Here is a 22,963-nt window from a genome sequence, read left to right as displayed (position 1 = left end):
GATTCACTTCATAAACTGCTTGTCATTGGCAAATGCTCATTATTTCATGCTCACTAGCGTCACCTAGCGGCAGAATTGTGAACCAAACTGCTTATCATTATGATGTCCATGACTTTCCGAACAACTTTGCCGAATACTTGAACTGTCTATCTCGTCAGGATCACGATATGGAACTAAGAATTGCGAATAAAACTGCTTGTCATTGTGATGTCCATGACTTTCCGAACAACTTTGCCGAAGACTTCAACTTTTTATCTCATCGGGATCACGACATGGAACTAGTTGAAAATGCTCATTTTTCCATGCTCATTAGCGTCGTCTAGCGGCAGAGTTGCAAACCAAACTGCTTATTATTATGAACAACTTTGCCGAATACTTGAACGTTCTATCTCACCAGGATCACGAGATAAAGCTAGTTGAAAATGCTCATTTTCCATGCACCTAGCGTCACCTAGCGGCAGAATTGCGAATCAAACTGCTTGTCATTGTGATGCCAACGACCTTCCGAACAACTTTGCTGAGGATTGTACCTTTGCATATTATCAGGATTTCGAGATAAAGCATCACAAAATTAACTGTTTTCAGGTGATGCTAAACTTTTTGTGGGGTGATGCAATATTCAACTGAGTGTTGCAATACTTTTTAACCCGAGAGCGGTCGCGTCGTGTACTGAGTACACGCACCATGAAAAATGCACGCTTGTGGTACACAGTGTGAGTGCGGCGTCGCTGCATGTAGTCAAAGACGCGACTGCTCGAGGGTTAAGTGAGCCCGTACTTATGACGGGTAGTGTACTTCATACCTGACCGCAACTTCAACCAAGCATCCCCCGTATAAAGCTCATCGGCACGATTGACGCCAAATAACATCCCGCCCACGCGAATCCTCATCACCACACACAGTCTGCAAACAATTTTCACCAAAAGCTATGACGCAAAAGTTGAAACAACCAACGCTGTTGCGCCGCCATTGCCACCGCATCCATTCTGGTGGAAGAACATACCGATTTCATTGAAAATGTTCTCGAGATTCTGCAGTGACGTCATGTTCTGCACGTCGTCGTCGGCTTCCCTTCTTTCCCATCATCACCGTTTGTTATCATGGGGGGAATCAATTGCAAAACAAACCCATCCAAGCAAGCTCGGGTCGGGTGTCGTCAGTCGACTGATGCGCCGAAAGCAGCTTTCCAGTGCGGGTTGCTTTGATTCCACGTTGAAGGTAATGGATGACGCGACGCCTTCCCAAGTGTCTGCGTGCATCAAGAAAAGAAAGGATCGATGGGGTCTTTGCGAGTGGGAAAGTTCTACAACTCCTCCTCAGATGAATGGGCGCAGTCAGCGTCAGCAGCCATTATTTTCGATCTGCCTGCCTGCCAACCCAGACAGTCACACAGAGGTCCAATTTTGAGAAAAGCTGGCAGAAACTCAATTTTTGAACATGTCTTATATGGGATACAGTATATTGAGCATTCATCCATAATACCAGGAGCACTAACTGGCATTTAAAAAATTGGAAATATTGATTTTATATCTTGTTACAGCACTAAATAGCTGCTGATGGAAAAAGTGCTAAAATTTTGATAAAGAACACAAACAAGTTCAACCACTAGAAAAGTCTATTGATATAAGTAGTACAATTGCTTTCAAAAGTTTTTTTTTGTAAGTTCTTGTGTATATCAAACATCTGCAATGGAGCAAGAGATCTAAATAACACTTTTGGCTTCAAAATTGACATTACATGTCATTAGTACGAAAAATTCTTACAGTTCGACTTCAAAGTGTCTTACAAATCGCTACTCCCCGCGAGGAGATTCCGTACAAATGCTCGTTTAAGGAACGTCCATAAATTACGTCACGCAAAAATTGCCCATTTTCAACCCCCCTCCCCCCTATGTCACACTTTTTGTATGGGACCTCTGAAATTTTTGTATGAGTCGTCACACTTTGGTGAACCCCCCCTCCCCCCTCAAAGCGTGGCGTAATTTATGGACGTTCCCTTATGTATTCTGCATAAAGAATTCTGGTTAAGAATTCTGGTTAAAGAAAAATGCAACTGCCAAGAGCTGCCCAAGCAATAGCGCCATGATGATATGTGTATTAGAGTGAGTCATCGGAACCGTTTTCTAAGATCAAAGCTTTTTTGGTTCCGTTTCGGGTTCTGAGTATCTGTGCAAAATTTGAGCACGATCGGTTGCGTCTACACTTTGCGCATTGCAATTGAAATTTGTATGGGATTTTGCATGGCAAAACATACTTTTTTGTCATAAGTTAAAAAAGTTTGTTTGAAACTTTTTAACCGATACTATAAAATGATCGCCTAGGATGTTCTGAAAAACTTTGTTGAAGACCGCAAAGCGATCCGATGCTTGTGAAAATAGAAATGTGTAAAACGAACCGCATGCATGTGTTTATGTTTTAACATGTAAAGGAATAACAATAGCAACAAAATCATATTGTTTCGTCAAGCAATGTCAACGCTATTACTTTTTTCATAAGCATCAGATCACTTCGTGGTCTTCGACAAAGTTTTTCAGGACACCCTAAGCTATGTTTTCACTTTATCGGTTACAGTCAGGTTTTTTTTTTACGCGGGGGATACGTACCGCGTAACAGGGCCCATATAGCCGAGGCGGTAAACGCACGGGTATTCAGCATGACCATGCTGAGGGTGACGGGTTCGATTCCCGGTCGGTCCAGGATCTTTTCGTAAAGGAAATTTCCTAGATTTCCTTGGGCATAGAGTATCTTCGTGCCTGCCACACGGTATACACATGCAAAATGGTCATTGGCAGAGGAAGCTCTCAGTTAATAACTGTGGAAGTGCTCATAGAACACTAAGCTGAGAAGCAGGCTTTGTCCCAGTGAGGACGTTACGCCAAGAAGAAGAAGAAGACGTACCGCGTAAAAAAAAAACTCAGTTCAAAATTTGAAAAACCGCGTAAAAAAAGTCTCACCATTTCTCGACGAATCATGCAAAAATAAGACGATGAAATTTTTTTTATATGGAGTTTTCATTTACGCGGCCGCGTAAATGAAAACCGCGTAAAAAAAGACCTGACTGTACATGGTTTTAGAAAAAATCGAGCTTGTTATGAGAGAAATGCAATAAAGTATGTTTTCCCATGTAAAACCCCATACAAACTTCAAACGCGATGCGCAAAACGTAGACATAACCGATCGTGCTAAAATTTTGCACACTTATTTGGGTCCTGAAATGGGATCAAAAAAACTTTGATCTGATGGGATACCATTGAATTTTTCATTTTTCCATATGAACGATGACCCACTCTAATGTGTATAGTAAAATTGTATGAAAAACATCAATTTTGTTCAAATTTTGTTCGAAGAAATCGACAAAAAATGAAAAAGCCTTTGCAATGAAATTGAGCGCTAAATCATGTTCCAATACACTCATATAGGCTAAAACTAAGTCGAGTCAAGTACAAGACACTGAAGACGACCTTACAGTTGAGGTCGAAATACGTATCTGTCAAAGGATGCAAATTCTTAGTGGAATTCAAAGGAACCGTACTTAACCCGATTTTCTTTTTATTTAAAACTAGCAGTCTATTATGATTTGGCCATTTTTGCCAGGTATTTTCAAATCTGGACCACTGTGAGTCAGCCATGTGGGCGGTGGGTGGCAAAAAGGTCGACCGGCACCCAAAAAGAACTTTTCCCCGCATGGGTTGATTTGCGTCTGCCCGTCCCACCCACATTGGCCCGATTGGCGACGCTAGCCCCGCCGCATGTGAATCGCAGCAGGCGAAGATGACTAGATGATGAGAGGAGGCACAGACAAATGGAGAGGCGCTTCTTGCACACTTTGGGAGTCCCTATATGAATGCCGACGCTGGCTGATCTGCTCCAGAAGGGTGTATAGTAAGCAAAACAGAATAAACGTTCAGCGCGTGTAGGCGGACGTGTAGCAAAGCGTGGGCGACAGAACGTCTATGTATAATCGAAAGTAGATGAGCAGAGAAGGAGCCGTTTTGTGTTCATGTGCTGAGGTTATGTTTTATGATTTCTATGTGTCCTTTTTCTGAAACATGTATACATTTTTGCATCAACAAAACAGCGAAGGCAAGATGGTTTTGCTGTGCGAAACTCAGCTAGTATTTGGCCAATAGTTTGAGTCTGTGTGCGAGCAGTGCACTGAAACTAGAATTTGAGCTTTGCTCGTTAGGAATTTCATTGTTATTGTGCACACCCACGCAAAGGCAGTCAGTGTGCGAAGGAATGCCCTGAGGGCAAATGACGGGCAGAGGACCCACAGTTTATTCTAGCCGCCCACGATACTTGTCGATTTAAGTTCTATTTTTGCACTGGAAAATGCATAAAATTATTTCGTTATGGATGGATTGCTTGCTATTGCGTCGGTTGATACAATTTTCGAAAGCACAATTATTGATTCACCCGCCTCCAAAAGCATATGAAAGCTTGAATAAAAATAGCTATAGTTAGCTTTATGTTATGGTAAAGAAAAAACCCAGATTAATCCACCTTGTGGTGATAGTGCCTTTCTCATCGAATATGTACTCATGATCTTTCCTTCGACGTTAACCTAAATGTTTGAAATCCTGGGAACACTTTATATAGAAAAGCAAAAATTTTAACAAAGCCGGCATCGATTTGTGAATCTTATTGATGGCACATATTCCGATGTTATGTTCAACGACAGAACAGAGCTGAACAATATCAGACCTCTCAGTTGACTGCTTGACCACCTTAACTTTATTCACAACCACAGATCACTTCACGATCTTCGACAAAGTTTTCTTTAGCACACTTTTAGCTATATTATATTATCCTTGGTAACACGATTCATGTAAAATTTTTCCTCATTTGACCCTCAACACCGCAGGAATCTGAAATGGTGTGATTTGGTCACAATTTTGTTCTCTTGCATATATAAAGACTTCGACCATTTCTTCACTTTTAATCTAACCCAAAGTTTACCAGGCTATCAAAAAGCCACGATTTGATCAATCGCTAGAATTGATTTTTTTCACTTTTGTAAATCCGCTATTTGATGTGCCGCATGCATTTGACATGCCGCATGCACCCGGAATCAGTTTTGGATCACTGCCGGTAGTTTCTGGTGTGATCTGAGGCTATTTTCTTGCTAGTTATTGAAAATGCCGCGATTTTATGTGTCGCATGCATAGGTTTGGTTTACTTTTATATTTGACCACTTACAACGGAACACTCAAAATCGGTTCCCCGACACGACTTGTTGTCCCGAATATGGTCTGAGGCTATTTTCTTGCTACCAAATAAATCATTTGATATGTTATATGTATTGGTTCTCTTTTACATTTGACCTTTGACCATTTCCGGCGGGATACACGGAATCGGTTCCATAACACACTGATATGGTCTGAGTCTATTTTATTGCCAACTGTTTATCATGTTATCTGAAAAGCCGTGATTTGAGGTATCGCATGCATCGGTTTGCTTCACTTTTATATTTGGCCACTTCCGCCGGGACACTCAGAACTGGTTCCGGAACACTACTGGTGCAGATATGGTCTGAGCCTATTTTCTTGCTAACCTTTCATTAGGTTATCAAAAAAGCCGCGGTTTGATATGTCGTATGCATGGGATTGGTTCACTTTTATATTTGGCCACTTCCGGCGGGACACTCAGAACCGGTTCCGGAACACTACCGGTTCAGATATGGTGTGATACTATTTTCATGATAACCATTCATCAAGTTATCGATAATGCCGCAATTTGATGTGCCGCATGTATGGGTTTGATGCATTTTCATGTCTGACCCCTTCCAGGGGTATCGGTCTGGAACACCTATATGGCCATAACTCCGGAACGGCTGGACCGAGCCGAACTATTTTCAATAGGAAACAATGCGACCAGATTCCGCGTCGAATGAGCCGTCGATCGTTAAAATCGGTTGATATTTACTATCTAAAAGTGAGGTGACCTTTTTTTGTACACATACACACACACACATACATACACACACACACAGACATCATCTCAACTCGTTGAGCTGAGTCGATTGGTATATGAAACTTGCCTCTCCGGGGGCTCTATCAAAATTTCGTTTTTGGAGTGAACATATAGCCTTTCGGTACACCTTTGTGTACGAGAAAGGCAAAAACATTCATTTCGTACACTGAACGAAATTAAACCATAAAAAATAACCAAAGCATGCCACGTTAATTACGGAACAGCAATGTCGCATGCGAATGGAACATTAGAGCACATAATGAATGAGCCTAGCCTAGAACACCTCTGCGCCAAAACCGAAACACAATTGAAGCCAAAAGAGCTGAATGAAACGGGAAAAAAATCGATATTTGGCTGTCTGAATGAATCGTCACAGAACATAGCTCATCCGGTGGGGACGGAAAACATCGATACTCCTCCCGTCCCCTCAGAGGAATTCATTCACGATTTCCACAGTGCATAGGCAGACTTCGGAATGTTGGTCATGCTCATGGCACCAATCGTTTGCAAATAGCACAACCCGAACGGATTCTCCCATGCGCCATGCCTGCCTGCCTGCTATGCCCCCATCTGGACAATGGGCGGATGAGCCCCCACTTCCCTCGAAACGGGTCACTGCGGTGTGGAACGCACCCGGTTTTTTTTCTACTTCTTCCTTCGAGAAAAGGAGGCAAACGAGCGTGAAGTTATGCATAAACATGTGGCCATTTCCCGGCGCAACTCCAGAGGGAGGCCTACTTGGTTATTAGCCACCATCAGTCAGTTTCCTGTTTGCTAGCTACGATGATGCGCGAACAGCCAGACAGACAGCTCCCCACGAAACAAGCTCCTCCATCGAACAAACAAAGCAAGCTAAGCGCTCTGCTGACAGTTGTGCCGCGCATCGTGCATAGCGCGGCAATGGACAGTGGTCGGTTTCCATACAAGCTGGTGGTCAAAAATGTTGTTGATTCCTTTGTACCATACACTGAAAGGAGCTTTGCAGTAATGACAAACACAAAAATGTTTTTAAATTTACCATGGCAAAACATGATCATCGACCCACCCAGTGGCGTAGCAAGGGGGGTGCGATGGGTGCGGTCCGCACTGGGCCCCCGATTTCAGGGGGCCTCCAAATCAAGGAAGGTTTCTAACACAAGTTTGAATAAAGTTCTTAAAATAGCGTAAGATTCCTATAAGTTCAACACTTCGCAGAACTGCTGATAGGTATGTGGGGGCCCCTTCGTAATTATCAAGAGTTTTTTGGAATGGGGCACACAGATGCTAGCTTAGCTTAGCTTAGCTTAGACTGACTGCACATATCTATGGTTGCTACTCCGTGATTGACTCGAACCAATGACAGTTGCACAATGAATCAACTGAATAATTGACTGGGAGTGGTCAACATTCTCACTGTGCACGCTTCAGAGGCTCTCTTTAACAGTACAATAACGGCGCCGGCCACGTCCTTGCAATCAGGTTGGAAGAGTGAAGGAATGTTAATAGCAACCTTTGTTATGTGAAAGTTGGCGTTTACCGCACGTCTCCACCAAAGGCTGCAGGAAGGAGTGATTGTTAGTAGGGCAGGTATCGTTGGGTCAGGATTCACTTCGATAAGTAATATGACCTTTTTTTGGAATGGGGCACACAGATGGCTCCAAAATTACAAGAAAAATGTGTTAGAATTAAAATTGAATTTTACGAAATTCAGTATCAATATGGAAGTTAAATTCAAGGGCATTGTGAATATAAAGGGTTTTCGGCGAGAATTCCTTCGGGCAAGGTAAATACTTACATAGCCTTCGGGAATATGTATTACGATTTATCTAGCAGTCACTTCAAAGACTTCTACAAAAAATCCTCTAAGATTTACTTCAGTACTTTTTTTATGGATTGCTTCAGGAATTCTTCTAAGCATTGATTTTGGAATACTTGAATTGATACCTTCAGAAACACCTCCAAGAATTTCATCAGGAATTTCTTTAAACATTTATCAAGGAATCCTTCAAAAATTCCTTCAAGGATTTTTTTACGAGTTCCTTCAGGAATACCTCTTTGGATCCTTTCATAAAGTCCTTAAATGATTATGTCATGAAACCCTTCAACGAATCCTTCACATGAACCTTAAGGAATTTCTCCAAGGATTCTTTTAGACTTCTCCAAGAAGGATTCTTGCGGGAGTTTCTCATGGAAAATATCTCTGATAAATTTCTGAGATCATGCTTGATCAGGCATGGCTCCTGAATGGATCCTTGTGAGATTTTCTAAAGGAATTTCGGAGGAATTCCCAAAAAAATCCTTGTAGAAGTGTTCACAGGAAGTTTTGGAGGAATTGTTAATGGAATCCTCTAAGAATCTTTTAGATGAATTCGGAAAGCATTGGGTTGATTTTCGAGATATCTTAGATAACATTCTTGATGGATTACTACAGTACTATTAACCCTCTAATACCCAAATTTTTGATTTTGATCTGAATATCATTTTTCGTCATCTAAAATCGATTTAAACATGTTTTGGAAGAGTGTAATCAGTTCATAGAGGGTATTCTGCTTAGAGGGTTCGAAAAGTCGGTACAAGATGTTTTGGAAGATGATTCTTTTTAATTCTCGATTTCGTCAATTTCAGTTTTTGATTTTTCTAATTTTTATTTTTGAACATTTTCACACTTTTATATTTTTCCTGGAAGCAATTTGGGGAACGGATTTTTTGAGATGAAAACATTTTGAGATTTTATGATTATTGTTGAAAAATTATTATTTTAATTTTTTTTTCACAGAAAATTTTATTTTCCGTGTAATTTTAAGGAAAATAATTTTAGAGTGTATTCGATTCCCTTAAACTATTAAACAAGGATAGAATGATTTGGGAAAAATTCAAAATATGTCAATTGTAGCGATTTAATACAAAATAAACAATGACTTCTAAAAGGTGACTAAAACATCAATTTTTCAATGATTTTTGAAAAATGTAAATACGCTTCAAAATACACCAAAAACTATTTTGAGATATACAGAACAGCCCTTAATATCAGCCAAAAATATAAAAAGTTTGATTTTCCACGAAACAAAAATTACAAAAATGTTCAAACTATACCCCGTCTAAAGGCGGGATTGGGTATTAGAGGGTTAAGTAGTAGTAGAAGTATCAGAAGTATTTCAAGAATTTCTTCCAGACCCCCTGAGGAGGCATCCATTTAGTACGTCACGATAAATTTGGGAATTTTCGGCCCCCTCCCCCTTTGTACGGGTTTTTCGTATACCTAATACATTGATTGTCACACTTTCCGAAACCCCCTCCCCCTATGAGCGTGACGGACTTTATGGCTGTCCCCTGAGGGAATTTGTGCAGGAATCCTTTGTGGATGAATGTGTTCACCCTTGTAGGTTTATCTGAAGGAAAACTTTGAGAAATCCCTGAATGAATCTTTGTAACGTAGCGTGAAAAATCTTTGGAGAAAAAGATTAAGTCTTCACCGGAATTTCTTGAAGGATTTATGAACGAATCTTGAAAGAGTAATTGAAAAAAATGCCTAATGAATCTTTGGACGATTTTATACAGCAGTTATTGGAAGAATTTCTAAAAAAATCTTTGAAATGCTTGAGCAATACTTCGCCAGAAATCCTTGAAAGGACTTCAAGAAAAAACATTTGTTAAAAAAAATAATTTTTGCTTAAATTTCTAAAAACAAATCTTGAAAGAATTCAGAAAGGATTCCTCTGGGAAATTTGCTCAAGGGATCATGTTGGGTAGCCGTAAAGGAATCGTTTGTTGAAATATTTAAGAAACTCTTTATGGCATTCTTGGGAATACATATTACTGAAGAAATTCAGAAAGGAGGAGGAGTTCCCGAAGCAATCGCTGTAACAACTTTCGAAGCAAATCTTGGTGGAATTTATAAAGAAGTCCTTGAAGTATTTTCTAGATGTATCGTAAAACATATCTAAGAAAAAGTTCTTGGAGTTCCTCATTTGCTTGATGAAATCCTTAGAAAAATTTCTTAGTAGCTTCGTGAATAAAATCCGGACGAAAGTGGTGTTATCGGTAAGTAAATCTTGGTAAATGGTATCAATAGATGGAAAACTTGGAAGAATGCCTAAAGAATTCATTGAAAAAATTCCAATAAAATTTCTTGGGAATTTCTTGAAAAAAATCTTACATATTTTTATTATAATTTCCTTTGGGAATTTCTTTTGGATCTTTCTCAGTAAATACTTTGGAAATCCGTGCAGCAATTCGTTAGGGAATATCTTTGAAAATTTACTTGGAAACTCCTTCAGCAGTTACTCTGAAAATTTCCTTCGGAAATTGGTTTGGGAATTCCTTAAGTATTTTTGTTTTTGAATTCATACTTCATTATTTTTAAAGAAATTTTATGGAAAATCTTTTGAAAATTGTATCCGCTATTGTGTTTGCATCTCCTTTGGTAAAAATTATCAAGAATTTTTTAGGGAATTCTGTTACAAGTTTCATCGAAAATTTCTATGGCAGTTCTTTTGAGAAATTATTAGGAAGTTCTTTGGGAAACTTCTTTGATTAGTTCTCGGCAATGCTTCAGCAATGGCTTAGCGAACTTCTTCAGAATATTTTTTATATGGAAAATTCGTTTGAAAAATCCTCTGGCAATTATTTTGGGAATAACTTAATTTGGAAATGCATTTGGCAAATTTCCTGTGAGCTACCCCGTGGAAATCTTTCATATTACCTGTGGCGGAGATTTTTTTGGCAAATCCGTTGGAAATTCTTTCAGCTATTTTTTCGGATTTGATCCTAAAATTCCTATAAGATTTTTTTCGGGGTTTTCTTGGACATTTTTTTTCGAACTATTTTGGAAATTCCTTTGAAATTTGGTTTGGTAACATTTGGAAATTTCTGGGCAATAATAGATATTCGAGCCGGGGCCCGTGGCGTAGTTGGTCACACGTTCGCTTCATATGCGGATGGTCATGGGTTTGATTCCAAGCCCCGGCACTTGCAATTTTTCGTCAGTTGCTTTTCCCCCGAGAGCAACTGACACTGACCCTCTTCTGAGCCCTATGGCTCAAACGGACCCGGATACCTGGACATCGGCGAACTGCTACTCATAATGGACCCCCAATCGGACTGGAAAGGAACAACGGCCATCCATCATCATCCTTGTGCTCATCATTCTACTAGGTATAAAGTAGAAAAAGTAAAAGCAGCAGAAAGGCAACCAGTTCGATAAAGTAGAATAGAATCTAGGCGCTGTACAAAATGTAAGTGCAGCTGTCAATTGAAAATTGCTCACGTAGTGCCCCAGTGGACAATAGAGCTGTAAATTAGGTTAAGTGATTAAGAATAAAAAAAAAAATAGATATTCGAAATTGATTTAGGTTTTTATTTTTGAAAATATCTCGGCATTACTTTTCGAAATTCTTTGGACAACAGTTTAAGAAATTTTTCATGCAACCCCTGCGAGATTCCCTTCAGCAATTTCTTTGAAAGTTTCACCGGCAGTCCCTTTGCTAATATACCTAACAATTACTTTTGAAATTCTTTCAACAATTCCTTTCGTAATTCATTCGGCATGTACTTTAAAAATTCCTTAGTAAATTGAGGCGGTAATTTTAGAAAATTTCTCCGTTAATTCCTCTGAAAATCCCTTTGGCAATTTCTCTTTAGAATTTTGAATAAATCCTTGGTAGAATTCCTAAAGCAATCGCTGGAATAAGCCCAAAAGTAATCCTCTGTAGAGCTCTTGGAGAAATTATTGAATAAATTAAGCAAAGAATGCTTCATCCGATTGATGAAACCTTCATAGAGGTTCCTAACGATATCTTTGAAGAAATTCCAAAAGATTTTTTTGGAGAAATATTTCAAAAATCCTTGGAAAAATTCCCATATCGAAGTGATTCCTGAAGAATTCTCGATGGGCATCCTATATGAAATCTTAAGCTTTCATTAATCAGATGCTTCTAGGCATTCTTAAATAATTCTTGAAGAAAGTGGCAAAACAGTCTTAGGAGGAATCCTTGGAGAAACTTCTGAAGAAACTATTTGATTTAATCTTATCAAATCAGGTATCTGTTCCCTTACTATTTAAGAATATACGCTCCTATTTTCATCCTACAATCCTACAAAATGATAACGAAAATCAATCAATCAATCGATGCGGTAATCGCTTTGTTTTCGAATAGGATGGATTTGGGATTATAAGATTACTAAGGCACGTTGACCCTACCAGGAATCAATAATAAATCCTGAAGAAGGGCTTGACTGCTTGATGGCAACTTAGAATGATTTTTCAAAAGGTTTTTGTGAGAATTTCTTGGGAGACTCATCAAAAGTCAATATGAAAATTTTCAGAAGAGTTCTTAGAGGAATGCTAGCAAAAATTCCTAAAGTAATCCTTGGGGAAACTCCTAGAGTAGATGGATATTAAAGAATTCGTTTTAAGAAATCTAGAGGGATTTTTTGAAAGAATTCCTCCAGATGTTCCTTTAAGAATTTTCTTAGAGAAACTTCTGTAGGGATCCTTGGAGGATTTTTCTAAATTCTTATCCATGGATTCTTCTGAAATTTCTTGGAGGATTTGTAGTATGAATCTCTTAATAAAATTTTAGAAAAACTCTTTGAAGAATCATTGCAGAAATTTTTCAAAAAATAAACGTTGCAGTAATACTTGAAAGAATCATTGGAGGATTTTTTGGAAGAAATTCTTAAGAAATCTTCAAAGGATCGCCAAGATGAGTAATGAATGCTTGAGGAAATGGATAAATGCTTTAATTCCGTGGAAAAATCATTTAAGGGATATTTGGAGGATCTCCTGAAAGAAACTATGGAGGAATGTTTGAAGAAATTTTAGAAGGGTTTATCTTCCTTTGACGGAATTCCGATGTAATTTCTTGAAAAAATATCATTGGAGTTTTTTTGTAGTGTTTTTTTTCTAGAATTTCTTAATTCCTTGATATTAAGATGAACAAATATTTCGAAAAATATTCGATTAACGCTTTGCCATAATCTTTTAAAGTACTCTAAAGTACTTTTGACAACATCCTCGGAGACAACACTGTACGAATCTTGGAGATGAACCAACTTCGGGCAGAAAATCTCCCTAATAAAGCTAATAATAATAATAACTGTGAGAATACCTGAAAGAGTGTTCAGAGAAATATTGAATGATTTTTTTTTCAAAGAAAAGGGTAAAGCAATCTTTGAAAGAATTCGTAAAGGATTACTTGATACAATTCCTAAATAAATTGTTAAAAAAAGACATAATTCTTAGAAAAAAATCATACGCTCATTGATGGAACTCCGGGATGTATCCTTGCAGAAATCCCCGAAGAAATTCATAAAGGAATACAAAAAATAATGTTTAACCTTCCGTCAGTCAGTTGGTCAGTTTTGTACAAAATACAACGGCGTATTTATTTAAGAGCTAAAAGAATAGATTTATCATTGTAAAATATGTATATCTGTAATTTTCATGGGGCCCAAAAATTTAGTTCCACACCGGGCCCCCAAATGCCTAGCTACGCCACTGGACCCACCAACGCTTCTTGTGTGCGTTTTGTTTCTTCTCACATCAACCGGTTCGATAGCTGAGTGGTAGCGTGCGAGCATGGTGATGTCAAGATTCTTGGTTCGAATCCAGATGCCAACAGAAACTTTTTTTAATTGAAAATCGAGTCCATGGTAAAATTGAAAACATAATTCTGTTGAATTAAAACGAAACTCAGTCTGCACAAATTTAGTGGCGTTGTGCATTTAAATTGACCCTCAGAATAGTAATTTTCACCGCAAGCCGCCGTTCAGTGTATATGCGTTCCGTTGGTTAGTTGCCACTCAAAGCATCATTTTCGAGATAAATTTTTGAAACGAGTGAATTAAAGTTTTACTCACATTCAAGATTTACTGCAATATAAACCACATAATGTGAAGTTTGAAAGCCCTTCTGATAATTGGTAGCTGATGAATGGACAACATTGTCAAACACATGAAACAATAGAACACGAATTTTCAGTTGTTTGGATGTCCAACAGAATGGGTTGTATGAATAAAAATATATGAAGTGAAGTCCACAGAGTTGACTACACAGTTAGTATGAATAAAAAAGGTTGTCAAAACAAATCTTGCGTAATTCTTAAGATTCTTACTGGAAGATTGTGGTATAGCGTAGAAGTTGAATGTTTCTCCGGATGGTTATTCGGAAAGCAAGTTCAATTAAGAAATAAAATCTTTCCGTACTACATTAAAAAAGAGTAGCACAGCACTTCAAAATCAAGCTGCCGATTCTGATAAGAGGCTGCAAATTTTAGGTGAACGATAGAAGCTGAAATTTATCAAGAAATTTGAGGGGCTCCGATGCAAAGTGACCATTTTGTGGATTTAGAACTGAGCTGAGCATATCAAAAAATTCTTCAGATTTTAAGCTCTCAGGAACTTTTTCCAGATTTTTTCAATAAATCGGAAAAATCGGATTGATTTTCCATACATTTGTATGGGATGAAAAATGGGTGAAAAACTTTGAACCTCGAAAGTGTTTTTTTTTGTCACTTACACTCCTTTGCTTCTAACCCCCTTATTTGTCCACAAAGGTTTCTCCAAACATTCCATCAGGAATTCTTTCTGGAACTCATTTAGTGATACCTCTTGAAATGCCTTCCAGGATTTCTGAAAAGAATTGTTCCTTCAACGATGTTTTTCTCGATATTTCACATCAAATTTCTCTCTGAATTTTAGATTCATACCGGAATTCTTTCCGGAAATGTCCCGTGAGAATTTTCCATGATTCCTGAGTTCCGATCAATTTCGCCTAAGTTTCTCACAGAGATCTAGTAGGATTTCTTTTATGGGTATCAGGTATCAGTAGCTCGGCTCCAGAGGTACGGGCTTCTATTGTTTCTCTCGGAGTTTCTCTTGAATTATTTTCCGCATTTCTTTCCGGTGTTCCTCCCTGGTTTTTTTCTAGAGTTCTTCCCAGAGGTTTACGAACTGTTTTTTTTACAGAATTTCTACAGTAGTTATTCCTGGATTTCTCCCAAAGTTTTCCCTTAGGTTTTTCAAGGTTTTTCTACAGGAGTTCATCCAGGAATTTCTTCAACATATTTTGGCTGCGACCGTCTTGAGATTTCTCTCAGAGATTTTCTAGAATTACTCTCACTGTTATTTCCAGAATTCTTACTAAAACTAATCCTGGGATCCTTCTGGATGTCTCTTTTGGTATTGCTATAATAAATACTTTAGGAGCTCGTTGCCCGGATTTGCACATAGTTTTCACGGATTACACTGGAACCTTTCAGGGGCATTCCAAAGGAATTTCAGGGGGTTTCATGGAATTGAGATTTGTTTAGAGAAGGTTTAGAGCAGATGCGTTCAGGAATTTTGAGGATCGTTGCATAGGGATTCAGGGGCTTCCATGGTAGTACCTAAAACGTTAAAATACTCCTCAGACCCTCTAAACCATCCTTAATCCTCCTGCAATCTTGATCAACCGCCCTTGATTAAACCTGCATAAAAATAACCAGCATAAAAATAGGTTTCTAGTGTACCTCCTGGAATCCCGGAGAAATATCTCAATAATTCCTGGCGGAATCTTGCTAGGAACTCCAAGACGAACTACTAGTAAAAAAAAAAACAAGACAAACTTCTGAAGAAATTTCAAGAAAAATTGTTACATCTAAGAAAAATGTTGGGCAGTAATCTTGGGTGGAAATATAAGGAATATTTCGGGAAGAGCTCTGGAAACCTTCGAGAGAAATTTCTGAATTATCTACGACAGATAAACCGGGAAAATTCTTTGGAAGAAGTCTCCGGTTCATCAGAAGTACCGCAAAAATCCCGGGAGAAACTATTGGAAAGTTTTCCCAGATAACAACGAAGGGAAATCCCCGAAGAAATTTTGAGAGAACTTTGTTCTCCGGTTCTCCGGAAGGAATCTTCCAAAAAATTCAGGAAGAAAATTCCGAGAAGTGCTCTTGTAGAAACCCCGAGAAAAACTCCTGCAGAAGTCCTAGAGGGAACTCTCGTAGGAAGTCCCGAAAGGATTACCGAAAAATTCTGGATAGCTGTTCTGGGAGCAAATACGGGAAAACCACTGGATGGAATCTTGGTTGGATGGATGGAAGAAGGAATTAAGAATTAATATAATATAATATAATATAATATAATATAATATAATATAATATAATATAATATAATATAAGAAGGAAATAAGGAATTAAAAGAGTTCTTGAGATCACAAGAATGCTCAGGGAATAACTTGAATAGTCAGGGAAATTTTGCACCGATAAAAAATAAAACATAGGCTCGAATGAACGAAAAGTAGCGAACTTGACTAAATGATACGTGGGTGCCAAATCAATAATGCAATTTTATAAATTGAAATGCGGAGATTGTTATCTTTGTTGTAATAATATTGAATGGAGATAATGTAAACTTCTTTGTTGATATTTAAGGCCTATGTTTAATGTGATACTGCGAAGTTAAATATGTCGATCTATCTTCGTTTTTTTTTTTTCTAAAGTAGGATAAGATATTCAATAAGATAATTCGTCAGTTGATTTACAATAAAAAAATAAAAAAAAATTTCTAACAAGTCTTTCCGTGATTCTTTCTCGAGAACCTTCCAGGATTCCTGAACTCCGCCTGATTTCCATGGAAGTTTTTTTCGGGGATCCTTCAGAATCTCTCACCAGAATTACCTCCAGTGGTTTTCCGGCGTATTGGTACCTTCGTCGTGGTATTTTCACGGATTTCCTCCTGCGACATTTACGTAGGATTTCTATCAGGATTGACAACAGTTTCTTTAAAGATATATTGCAGATGCTGTCGCGGAATTTCTCCAAGAGTTTCTATCGGGATTCCTCTTGATTTTTTCCTGGGATTTTTCCTAGGTTTGCTACAGGAGTTATTTCTGGGATTTTTACCAGAGCTCCTACAAAGAATTATTTTGGAGTTTTTTTTTTTTAAGAATCTGCAGTAACTAATTACGGATTTCTTCCGTAGTTTCTCCTGTATTTTCCGCAACTTTCTTCTGGAGTTTTTCCCTGGATTTCTACAGGAGTTTGAGCTGGGATACTTCCTAAAGGTTCTCGTGGAATTTCTTTTGATGTTTCCCCTGAGATTTCTGTCGGAGTTTCTCTCAGGACTTTCCACAGAAGATTTCTTCTGATGTTGATCCTGCGATGTCTGTCAAAGTTTTTCTGTATATACCCTAGACTTTCTTCTAAGATTTTTATGAAGTGCCTTCTGGAATTTCTTCTGGAATTATTGCTGATTTTTCTCATAGAGTTCTTCCAGTTTTTGTTTCTTTTACTTCTCCAGACTTTTCCGCATAGTTGTTTACCGTATTTCTTGCGCAGTGATCAACCGGATTTTCTCGAGATTATTTCCAGAGTTTTTCTCGAAATTCTTACAGGAAACGAGAGACGAACCAGCCAAGGGCTGAAAGTCTCTTTAATAAAGACAAATCAATCAATCAATTACAGGAAATTGAGTTGTTTAGTGAATAAAACATTGCTGTTTTCTATATCCTAATCAAAAGAGCTCATTTTTCTGAGTGTAAGGTGATTTTGTTGCGATCCGATTCCTTTGTTTTGATAGTTAAATAAACAAAACAAATTTAATTTCTGTGGATAGAATGACAGTTCATTCGATAAAATGACAGTTCGCCCCGAATAAAAAGTTTTCCCCATACAAACTTTAAATGTTTTTTTTTAAATAGTTCCCGGTCACCAAAAATTATGAAATTTTGAATTTCGACTATTTTTAGACGGAGAACCCGATTATGGCATAATCTGAATATCCCTAAAGAACCCAATTGTCCAAAAATATCTTCATGCTAGTTTTGGGATTGCTTCAAAAGTTCCTCCCGGAGTTTTTTGCAAGTATTTTTAATGAGTTTTCTCGAAATGTCTCCTGGGATAACTTACGAAATTCCTTGAAAAAAAATCCCGGAAAAATATCGGAAGGAAAGCAGGTGAAATGTTACAAGAAACTCAACGAAGCCTTATTCGAGAAATCTCGTGAGAAACTACGGAATGAATCCAAGCTGGGACATCTTGGACAAAAGTTGTGGGAGTAATCCCCGGTGAACTTGGTTCGAATGCTATCCCGATAAACTACTAAGAGAAATAACTAAAATACCTCCAGGAGGAATCCAGCATAAACTCTGCAAGAACATCGGGAAAAGCTCTGGAAGAAATCCCTGAAACAATAGGACACAATCGTTGAAGTACTAGAATTGAAGTAATAAGCTGAATTTTTGTATGGTGAGAAGGTCAATTCTCCATTTCTGCAATGAAATGGTTCAAAAAGCGTGGACATTATGATTCCTTGCCTAATTTGATGCTGTTTGAGCAAAACTTTGGGTAATTTTGTTGTTTAAGTTGCAAGAAATGGAGAAAACAATTCCTAAATTAGTTCAACAAAACCATTAAACTAAGGTCTTATAAACTTTACAACATTGCGCCAAGACTTTTTTTAAATCATTACACTAATTAGTAAACTTTATCGATTAAGAAGGAACCATACCGTTAGTTCTGAATTTTGAAACCATAGTAGACTATGAACCGAAATTTTGGAAAATTTTTAGTGCATGTGCTAGCTGTTGTATGATCATGAAGAAAATCACATCAATTCGCCTTCATCATTTTTGGCCACCTGATACGCCACAGTGCAATCAAATTCCAAAAATCGAGAAAGAATAATTTCCTCTTTCTCCGGCATTTTTATTTCCTTCGTTGGTTGAAGGTAGGTATGTTCATTCTTTTTGTTGAGCATGAATTCCACGGAATAGCATTTGTGGGCTAGCTAGCTAGCGCCTAACAAGGCTGAAAGTATGCGGGATCTTTGACCCTGAAGGTCGTGTCGATGTTTATAGCTTGATTATGAAGACTTCTTCCATCAGCCACAGTCGTCAGTCAGTCAGTGGCAGAATGTAGGTAGGTAAGCAGAGCCACACGCTGGTCTTGTTTCGGCCAGCAATGCTTACTTAGATGCGAATGAGAAAACAGTAACAGAAAATTCCATTGAGAAATCCGTAACAATAGAAGAAAAGAGGTCATAAAATATCAGATTACACACCATCAACTGGGGAAAAAATGTTGCACAAGGGAAGTAGCAATCTAACCAAGTTGGCGCTGCGTTGAAGCTGCTGCTGTTAATGACGGTGTATGGTTGCATGGAAACGGAAGGAAGAAAATGAATGAACACGGCCAACGACTACTGTGATTGGATGCTCACTACAGTAATGCTTGATACTAGGAAGAAAGTTTTACTTCATGCAATTGCTCTCATTCATATTTTCCTGTGTAATTTAGTTATCTTTGTTGCTGCATGGTGCAACGTTTAAATTGCAAAGTTTGAACTGATTGTATCGAATATCTATCTACTCTTTGAACTATGAGCTAAGTTAAATTGAAAAACACGGACACGTCCAATGCTTCCAGTGAGCTATTCACTTTTTGAAGGAAGCACGACACTAGACAACGGACTAGCATGAAACGCCCAGTGTCACAGCCGAAAACTTTTCCTAGCAGCTGCGGTGGGAATCAAACCCGCGCTCCTCAGCATGATGCGAATAAATGCTTGGTGGACACGGCCACGAAGCCACACGAAGTTGTTTGCATATTTTGGTTCAATTGTCAGGGTGTTAATACAAATAGAAAAGCAACTGGCAACTGTGGGAACTCCTTCCGAGCTTTCTCTAAGAACATCTAAGAGAACCCTCCAAGAACTTCTTACGGGATTCTTTCGGAAACTTCGTCTGCGATTCACGATTTCTTTTCTTGATGCCTCCAAGAGTTCCTTTTGGAAGCCCTGCATATCCATCCGGAATTCTACCGGAAGCTCATTCCGAAAATTTCCTGGATGTTCCTAGAATCTTCCAGGAGTCTATCACGGAATGCCTCAGGGAGTTTTTGTGATATTATTAATGGAATTACTCAAAAAGTTCCTTACGAAGTTCCTACAGAAGTTTTATGAGGAATTTGAAGCTTCTGTAGTACCATCCAGAATTCCATTTTTTCTTCAGAAATTCATTCAGGAAATCTTAGAAACAAACTTTTACAGACATTGAAAAAAACTATTAAGATTAGAATATTTATGCAGGAATCTTGGATGGAATCCCAGAAGCCATCTTGGAAGAAATTCCTCGAGAATTTTGGGATAAATTTCAGGAGAAACCACGGGAGGAATGCCTGAAGCAATCCAAGAAGAAGTTGCTGGGGTAATCCCAGACGAATTTTCTAGTGGAATCCTTGAAAGTATTTCTGGAGGAATCTCGGAACGAATTCCTAGAGACATTTCGGAAGAAATTTCTAGAGGAACACTGAAACTTTTGGGGGAATCTCACAACCGCGGAAGGAATTCCTGAGTTCTAGTTATTTATGAGTTTCTTTCGTGGTTTTATTAAGGGTTCCTTCAGAAGCTCTATCTGGGATTCTTTTAGGAGTTTTTGTTTCTGAGATTCCAAAAGCGGTTCCATCAAGACGATGGTGTGGTCTAGTGGTTACCTAGGTTCAACCCCTGGCTCATCCCTTTCCCCCTACTTTGTATCTTCCTATCTACTTTCTCTATACTCTCTTCTCTACATATATATCTCATAAACATACGTTTATCATGGCCATCACTAGAACCAGAAACGGATTGAAAAAGTCGTTTCCCTTCCTTCCTACTTTCACAGCACAGTGTAAATCTATCATATAACGCCTAGAAGTTATGCAACCAAGCGTACTGTGCCGCTTCACAGTAATCGTCACACAATCTATCACTTTACGCATGGCATTCATCGCACTAATGCGAACCCCTATGCTAAAAATAAACAATTCCCAACGACACTTCGATATCTGGATGAACTTGTGCCGATGCTGTGACCTCCACGGTCTGTTGGCATCAAGCAATTGCATCTGGTATTCCTTCAGGAGCTCTGCCAGGATTTCTCCAGGAAGTAATCCAAGGATTCTTCCGCAGATTCTTTCCGGATATCCGATGAGTGTTCAAGGTTGAAGGATTCGTCATTGACATAATCATCATCATCATTGAAAATACAAAAGCAGTTTTCTCATTCAAATCTGAAATTTCGGCAGTGAAAATGTATTCACTGTATTGTGGGTGCAGAATGAAGTACAGTGGATACATTTTTAATTCGAACATTTATGTTTTGAGCGAGAAAACTGATTTCGTATTTTCAATGCCAATAACGAATTCTTCAACCTTAACGATTTTGCCTAATTGTTTGAGTATTTTTTTGGAAAAATTTATGATTTTTCCATCCACTTTTAGGGATAAATATCTTTCTTAGGGGCAAAAAGGTGCAGCTGAGGATACTCTTATCAGAAAGTACATCTAAAGAGCTTTCAAATAAGGGTTAGTTTGTCCGTCCACGATCGTCTACTTAGGAGATATGACCATAATAAAAAAATGTCCTTACTACGATTTAATGATTTAATTGAAATCAAATCTACTTTGACAGAATAATTCATGGCTACTATGATGAAATATAAGTTAAACCCACTTCCGTCTTATCTTAACAAAAGTTCATTGTGTAGACTTTCTTCATATAAAAGTTCGAATTGCTTTGCAGAAGAACTCGTGAGTTGTACGGCTCTGTGAGACAGTATGAAACCCCGATAAATCTTAATATTTTATTCAATGAATGCGATTTGTGCTAAACAGTGGAAATCTTAGAAAAGGCAGTGAAAACGATTTTTAGAACAAATTTGGTATTTAAAACAATCATGACTGTTGCGCAAATTTAGTTTAAATAAAGCTATATATTATTCGATCATAGTAGCCATGATTTTTACTGTCAACGTAGATTTGAATGCAGTTAAATCGTAATATGGACATTTTTTATTATGGTCATATCTCCTCAGTAGACAATCGTGGACGGACAAACTAACCCTTATTTGAAGGATCTTTAGATGTACTTTCTGATAAGGGTATCCTCAGCTGCACTTTTTTGCCCCTAAGAAAGGATTAAAAAAACATAAATTTATCAATAACTCGTCTCATTTAATTCCTACAGCTTTGATATCTTCGTCAAAGTTGCGTATTTTATTGTTGCATACAACTTTGCAGAACACTTTTATTCCCGTCAACTTTTGCCGAATACACCATTGCTCTATTTCCTCAATCCTACGAGTTATTTATTAAAAGCGTGAAAATGGGAAAATAAATCATTGTGCAGAGGTTGTTTTCGGCTTAGTACACATTGAAAATTATCACGGAAAGCCAACGAAATCGGAGCCAGTTGGGGCAGTACGAGCAAATCAAACTTGTTGATAGGAAATGGGATTTTTTTATATTATGTTTACTCAGAGATAGTTTCGGCTTTGCAGTCTTGTTTTAGTGGAACAAACTATTTAATTTTGTCCGACGTTTCGACACCGGGTTCGGCGTCTTCTTCAGGGAAAAAATTGATGTTGTTCTTTGTCTTAGGGTATGATTGTTCTGTTACGGTCAGTATAAGGTTTTGGTCGGTACATGTCATATGGTTGGTCAACTGGTCAATATTTTAAAATTTAATTTTATAGTTTAGTCACTTTTAGTTTTGCTCACTCTGTTTTCGGGCACTATTGATTGTTAAGCTCTTATCATGGACAATTGTCCATTCAATTATTCTAGCTACCCGAACCAGTTCCGTTCAGTCAAATATGCAAATTTTTCTGTTAAACATATAGACGGTACTGAGGATATCCAGGTACCGAGACCATGAAAACGTGAGAAAAAAACTAACGTATTGTACCCAAAAACAATTAAACTAAACATCTTTTAAACGATAAAAAGTACTTTATATACAGGGTGTTAGGTTCCTGAGTGCAAACTTTTTAAAGGGTGTTAGAGGACCATAAATGGAGAAAAAAATTGTTCTACGCATATGGTCAAATCTTAACCGTTACGTAGTTATTGAACTTCCCATGTTTTTGACTCTTATTTCCTTAACTGGCTATAACTTGAAAATGGTCAAACTTATCGAAGTTTTTTACCCTTATTCGAAAGATTATTGAATTTTCTATCAAACGGCATCTTTGAATCGATTGGTTTGGTTA

The 22,963-nt window shown here is 38.0% G+C and overlaps 1 protein-coding gene and 1 long non-coding RNA gene across 3 annotated transcripts in view; one reads left to right on the top strand and one right to left on the bottom strand.

Moving 5' to 3' along the window:
• LOC109425818 (dual specificity protein phosphatase Mpk3) overlaps positions 1-22,963 on the bottom strand; it is a 120,749-nt gene that overhangs the window by 24,629 nt on the left and 73,157 nt on the right. The window lies entirely within an intron of this gene.
• LOC134289933 (uncharacterized) overlaps positions 2,000-22,963 on the top strand; it is a 39,794-nt gene continuing 18,830 nt past the window's right edge. The window contains exon 1 of the long non-coding RNA XR_009998761.1: positions 2,000-22,833. This is a non-coding gene — a long non-coding RNA (uncharacterized LOC134289933). The remainder of the gene's footprint in view (positions 22,834-22,963) is intronic.

Source organism: Aedes albopictus, chromosome 3 (genome assembly GCF_035046485.1).
Source record: "Aedes albopictus strain Foshan chromosome 3, AalbF5, whole genome shotgun sequence".
In the NCBI taxonomy this organism is placed as follows: Eukaryota; Metazoa; Arthropoda; class Insecta; order Diptera; family Culicidae; genus Aedes; species Aedes albopictus.
The sequence above is the reverse complement of the archived record's forward strand: the minus strand, read 5'-3'. Positions and strand labels throughout refer to the sequence as shown.